This window comes from Megalops cyprinoides, chromosome 10, assembly GCF_013368585.1.
Source record: "Megalops cyprinoides isolate fMegCyp1 chromosome 10, fMegCyp1.pri, whole genome shotgun sequence".
Lineage (NCBI taxonomy): Eukaryota > Metazoa > Chordata > Actinopteri > Elopiformes > Megalopidae > Megalops > Megalops cyprinoides.
The window spans coordinates 10,725,392-10,731,582 of record NC_050592.1 but is presented as its reverse complement, the minus strand read 5'-3'; the positions used below and the strand labels follow the sequence as shown (position 1 = coordinate 10,731,582).

General features: G+C 42.8%; 1 pseudogene; it reads left to right on the top strand.

Moving 5' to 3' along the window:
- Window positions 1-1,871: 1,871 nt before the first annotated feature.
- LOC118784438 lies at window positions 1,872-4,396 on the top strand (annotated as a pseudogene).
- Window positions 4,397-6,191: the final 1,795 nt, after the last annotated feature.

Genomic DNA, 6,191 nt, shown 5'->3' with positions numbered 1-6,191 from the left:
TCAAACATTTGACTATTATGGTCCATTTGCGATGTTATATTTTTTATTACTTAATTACCTCACAGCAAACTATATCAATGCCTGCTGTTTTTTTAATGTCATATACAATGAGCTTATTAAAATGCTTATTATGGTTAAGATTTGTTGATTTGTAAAGCATGAAAAGAGACAATGCCCTGGACTCTAATACTCTTTTAAGGGATTATGAGCATGTGCTAGATCCTCAGAAATGGTCATAGTGTTTACTGCACAAACATTTTAGACAAAGCCCTTCCTTAATGTGCTACGGAGGTTAACATAAAGGTCCATGCGTAGGCATTCATAATGAACAGAAAACAAAGGTGGGGGAATGGCGCAAGAAGTGGAGAACCCATTAGAGGGAGCTGTGGGGGCGTTTCAATGACTCCAGTACAGTAATGCAATACAGAGGCAAATAGGCAGACAGAAGGTTTACCATGTCCAAATATTGAATTTGTAAATAGGCACCTGAGGGTACACAATAGGAGTAGGATCTGAACTCTTTATAGAAAGCAGGTTAGGGACAGCTCTTCAGGAAGGCTGCTTGGAGCAAGAGTAGCTAAGCAGTCGATCCAGTGTGCTTCTCTCTGGAGGAGCAGTCTGTCTCTGTCTCTCCCTCTTCTTGGCACATTGGCTACCTTTATGCCTTTACGAAATGGAGGATACTTACATCATGTTTTTAGCTCACGTTTCATTTTGCCAACATAATAAACATTACATGGGCATTTCAAAACTACTAAAAGGTCCCTCCCATACATGGGTGTTCAAATGTATTCCCTTATGACATAGAAATTTTACCATTAGGAATCTGAACAAAAAATTGGATTGCAAATTTCTGGGTAGATCTGATCTCACCAAGCTGTAACACAGGCTTGGGGATCTTTTGCAAGACAACCTGGGGGTGTCTCAAATGTGTGTTGAACATTGGTATCACTACGTAAAATGTGCCAGTGTCTGTTCACTGTTTTGTTTAGCCCTTGGAATGGGACAGAATTTTAAAATGTGATAATATTCTGTCGTCTGCAGAGATATGCATAAATGAAAATAAAATATTTTAATGTGTTTTGATTAAATTTGAGTTTGCTTCTATCTGTGTGTGCGCTTTATGTGTGTGCGTGTGTGTGTCTGCATGAGATAGTGTGACTATGTTTGTGTGTGTGCATGTAACAAGGTGGCCATGTAACATGTTCAAAATATTACCGCAAGATACCCTCATAATAGACTTATATATTGTATGGTTCTATCAACTGTGTAAAATGTTTTAACATCATATTTGTAAAACCCATTTTATAACAACTTGTTTTGTAAAGGTCAGGGTCCTCTCAGGTAGCCTGAGGCACATGTTCCTGCAGCTGAAGCAATGAGTAACCAAAACCAAATAGGCAAAAATTCATTGCACGTCAGTTGTAAGTCACAATCCATACCATAAGAGTTAAAATCTTCATGAATGTTAAGCACGGGGCATGTCATAAACCAATTAATTCATTACACCTCACTCTTAAATACATTTTAGGCACACCATATCAACAGCAGGCATACCAGCCTGCAATATGTTTGCCTCTATCATCAAAAATATTAGTATATATTTATATATATTAGTATCAGACTGCAAGCACGTGCACAGCAAGTCTGTGCACGAAGATCATTTCATGAAAAGCATCAAGAGATTGTTCCTAAGTTTCCTATTTAAATATTACTATAACAATCCTATGCTATTTGAAATTTACCTTTGTTCTTTAAATCTCCCATTGCTTCTATTGATCCACACCAAAACCTCTGGTTAACCCAAGATCACCATCCTTCTTTCTGGCCCCAGATATAGGCAGCCCTTTTATACAAGCTGCCAGGTAATTATGGAATTGACTGGAATTGACAATAGCATAAGACAAAGGTAATGAATAAAGCTTGTAACTATTAGTGCCACTTCACAGAATACATACACTTGCACTCTGTTACATATATACATTAATTTATAATCTTTGGAAAGGTTTGGAGTTTTGGAGAAGAGCAGTACCAAGACCAAATATGCCAAAAATCGCAGGGCTGAGAAGATAACTCAACTGAGGCATGATCTACGGCTGCTGAAGAAGCAGTTCAGGGGGGCAAGTGAGGAGGAGAAAGTAGGGCTTGCAGATCTCCGCAGCATCCTCAGGAAGAAACTCCTGACACTCCGTAGGGCGAAGTGGCACAGAAGGCGAGTGAAAGAGAGAGCCAGAAAGCACACAGCATTTGACCCAACAGCATAAACAGCTGTTGGGTCAAAAGCGTAGTGGCCACCTCAGTTGCTCCAAAGAAGAAGTGGATGGCCACCTGCAGAGCACCTACAGTGATGCGGCACGAGAAGAAGATCTCGGAGTGTGCGGAACCCTGATTAATCCACCAGAACAAACCACCGACTTCAACTTGAAAGAGCCCACCTGGAAGGAATTCCAGTCGGTGGTGAAGGCTGCAAGAAGCAGGTCCGCCCCTGGACCCAGTGGAGTCCCATATCTAGTGTACAAGAGGTGCCCCAAGCTTGCCTACCGACTGTGGAAGATCCTGAAGGCCATCTGGAGGAGGGGAAAGGTGGCATGGCAATGGAAATTTGCAGAAGGCATATGGGTGCCAAAGGAGGAGAAGTCAACTAACATCAAAGAGTTCAGAAAACATCTCTCTGCTCAGTGTCGAGGGCAAGATATTTTTCAGTATTGTCGCCCAGCAGCTGACAGAGTACCTCCTTCAGAACCAGTACATCGACGCTTCAGTACAGAAGGGTGGGATTCCAGGGGTTCCAGGTTGTGTCGAACACAGTGGAGTGGTGACACAGCTGATCAGAGAGGCACATGAAGGGAGAGGAGATCTGGCAGTAGTGTGGTTGGACCTCACCAATGCTGATGGCTCCGTACCTCACAAGCTAGTGGAAAGGGCTCTGGTGCTGCACCATGTCCCAAGCAAAATCAAGAACCTCATAATGGACTACTACAACAACTTCCAGATGAAGTTCTCTTCTGGGACTGTAACATCTGAGTGGCACAGACTCGAGAAGGGAATCATTACAGGGTGCACCATCTCCATGATTCTCTTTTCCCTGGCTATGAACATGCTAGCCAAGTCAGCAGAAGTGGAGTGCAGAGGCCCAAGAACCAAGTCTGGAGTGCGGCAGCCCCCTATTCGAGCCGTCATGGACGATCTTACTATAACAACTTCATCAGTTCCAGGAACTAGATGGATCCTCCAAGGCTTGGAGAGACTCAGATGTGTTTTAAACCAGCAAAGTCCAGGTCTCTGGTGTTGAGGAAAGGCAAAGTGTCAGACTGGTTCTGCTTCACACTTGGAGGTACCTGCATTCCATCAGTCACAGAAAAACCTGTGAAGAGCCTTGGGAAATACTTTGACTCCACCCTGAGAGACACCACTGCCATTTCAACAGCAATTAAAGATCTAGAAGTGTGGTTGACAGCTGTGGACAAATCGAGTTTGTCAGGAAAGTTTAAGGCCTGGATATACCAGCATGGCATCCTGCCTAGGGTCCTCTGGCCACTGCTGGTGTATGAGTTCCCATTGTCAACCGTGGAAGGGATGGAGACAAAGATCAGCAGCCATCTCCGAAGATGGTTGGGGTTGCCAAGGAGCTTAAGCAGTATTGCCCTTTATGGCCACAGGAACAAGCTGAGTCTCCCCTTCAAAAGCCTGAGTGAGGAGTTCATGGTGACTCGTGCCAGGGAGGTGCTGCTATTCAGGGAGGCAGGGATCGAAGTAAGAACCGGAAGGAAGTGGAGCGCTGAACATGCAGTGGACCAAACGGAAGCGCGACTAAGGCACAGAGTGGTGGTGGGGCCTGTGGCAACAGGCCGTGCTGGGCTAGGCATTATACCAACTCCTAACTACAAAGCCAAGGGCAAAGAAAGGCGAGACCTGGCCCAGCAAGAAGTAAGAGCTACGGTCGAGGAGCTGCGCATGAGCAAGTCCGTGGGTCTGTGGCAACAAGGCAACAAACCTGGACTAGATGGGAAGAGGTGATGGACCGTATGATCTCATGGTCAGAACTATGAAAAGCAGAGTCCTCCCGCGTGAAATTCCTCATCCAGTCTGTCTATGACGTTTTGCCCAGCCCAGCTAACCTCTTTTGCTGGGGCAAGGCGGAATCACCATCATGTCCCCTGTGCCCAGAAAAAGGGAGCATATCCTCAGCAGCTGTCCAAAAGCGCTTGTGGAGGGACGCTATAGGTGGCGTCATGACCAGGTACTCAGGGTAATCGCTGAATCCATCTGTAGTACCATCGACCAGGTCAGACGGCTCCAACCAGCAAGACATGTAATCACGTTTATTCAAGCAGGCGACCCTTTATACTACTGCATTATACTACTTGCTGAGTACTACATGCTAAATAATCGTTGAAACAAAAACCGGGGGCAAGTAGGGACAAGCAAATCAAATTATTGAGCTGAGAAGTTTTAAATGGAAACTTATTTCCAGTCAAAGAGTCAAGCTAAGACACAAGACCAGTTACAATGCAGCAAGATAGCAATCTCAGGGTATATCGTCAGACCTGTTTTCTCTCTTTCCCTCTCTCCTTTTTTTCTCTGCCTCTTGCATGCAAAGCTTTCATTTGTTAGACTTGTTAGTCAGATGTTTGTTTTCATCCACTCCCTTCCACTTTATTTCCCTTGGCTAAACTCAGTCAACTGACCCAATGCCAATTTCAGTTTGAATTCCATTTGCAAGGCAACCTATAAGACTTTCAATATAGCTGTACAATTCCATTAAAGAACATGCACTACAAGGTCATCTCCTACAACTACTGTTGGTGTAGATTATTTGACAAACATACACTACAGTACAACAGTTGTATGGTTAAATCTGTTATAAATCTGTTGCTTCAATAAATTGTCAGTCACTGTATATGAACACTAAAGGAGCACAATATATACAATAAATACATAAATATCTGTATACTCATATAAAAATGTATAGGTTACTCAGACAATGTATCTCATTCCCTCTCACACTGTTCCTACCTTAGAGTCATGTTCAGACATTTTGTTGGTATGCTAGATATCTTGCCAAAAAATATAATACAGTAAATCCTCTCCTGAATACCACTCAGCCACTGTATTACAAAATAAAAATTCCCAGGAAAGATTTAGCAAATGTATTGTAGATTTCAGTGTTGTGTGCTCCCCCTGGCTGTTTAAATGCTTTTGCCATGGTTGATCTTCTCTCTTGGATTGGAACATGTTTAGGTGTATATCACAGATGTCATTTTATGCTTCAAACCTGTCACTTTATCTGCCTTTAAAACTGCACACAAATTGCAGAGTTTGCACACTTGTCTATAATACACATTCTTGCAAAAATGTGATTCACTAACTTTGGCGATCCTACTCCATTTTAGACTTAACGACTTGGCTATGCAGAGACAAAGGCAACAGTAACCACATCTTGGCATTAGTGATGTGCCGGTCGCGAACTAGTCGGCTCTATGAGCGGGCTCCTTTACGTGAACGATGGGAGCCGGCTCCCGTCTGAGAGCCGATTTCTTTTTTCTTTTCTTTCTTTTTTTTTGTTTTTGTTTTGTTTTGTTAATTAATACAAGACAGAATAATAGGATGATGTTTTCGCCACACTGCTCGGCCGCAGGAACTCCATGCACTGACTGAATGTTTTGTAACATACATTTATGCACGAGGGCCAGATGCACTGTGTTTAGTGTTTGTAGCGAAACGTTAATTTACAACGTGCAATATAAATAAAACGTTCAATACACATGTGTAATAGTGTTTGATGTTTTTACATTAATGTTTTTATACCAAACTAATGGTTTTCTGGAAATTATAAGGTTTAGTATAATTACATTGAATAATTTAAGTGATATATGTGCACACATACCAATCATAGGTCATTGATAAATTTGGCTGAATTACAAAAGCCAGAAGTGGTACTAAATGAAGAGTCGTTTGGGAGCCGAAAGAGCCGGCTCTTATTGCTGAGCTGAGCGAAATCATCTGGCTCACTAAAAAGAGCCGGAATTCCCATCACTACTTGGCATGTCTCTACTTCCACCCCGCGTTTCGTTGTCCTACAAATAGCATGGGCCTAAAACCGCTGAGAAGAAGGCTGCATTACAATATTTTGTATTCAATGTCTCCATCATGTGGCTGAGAAGTGTATGTAGCTAAGCAGACCTACAGCA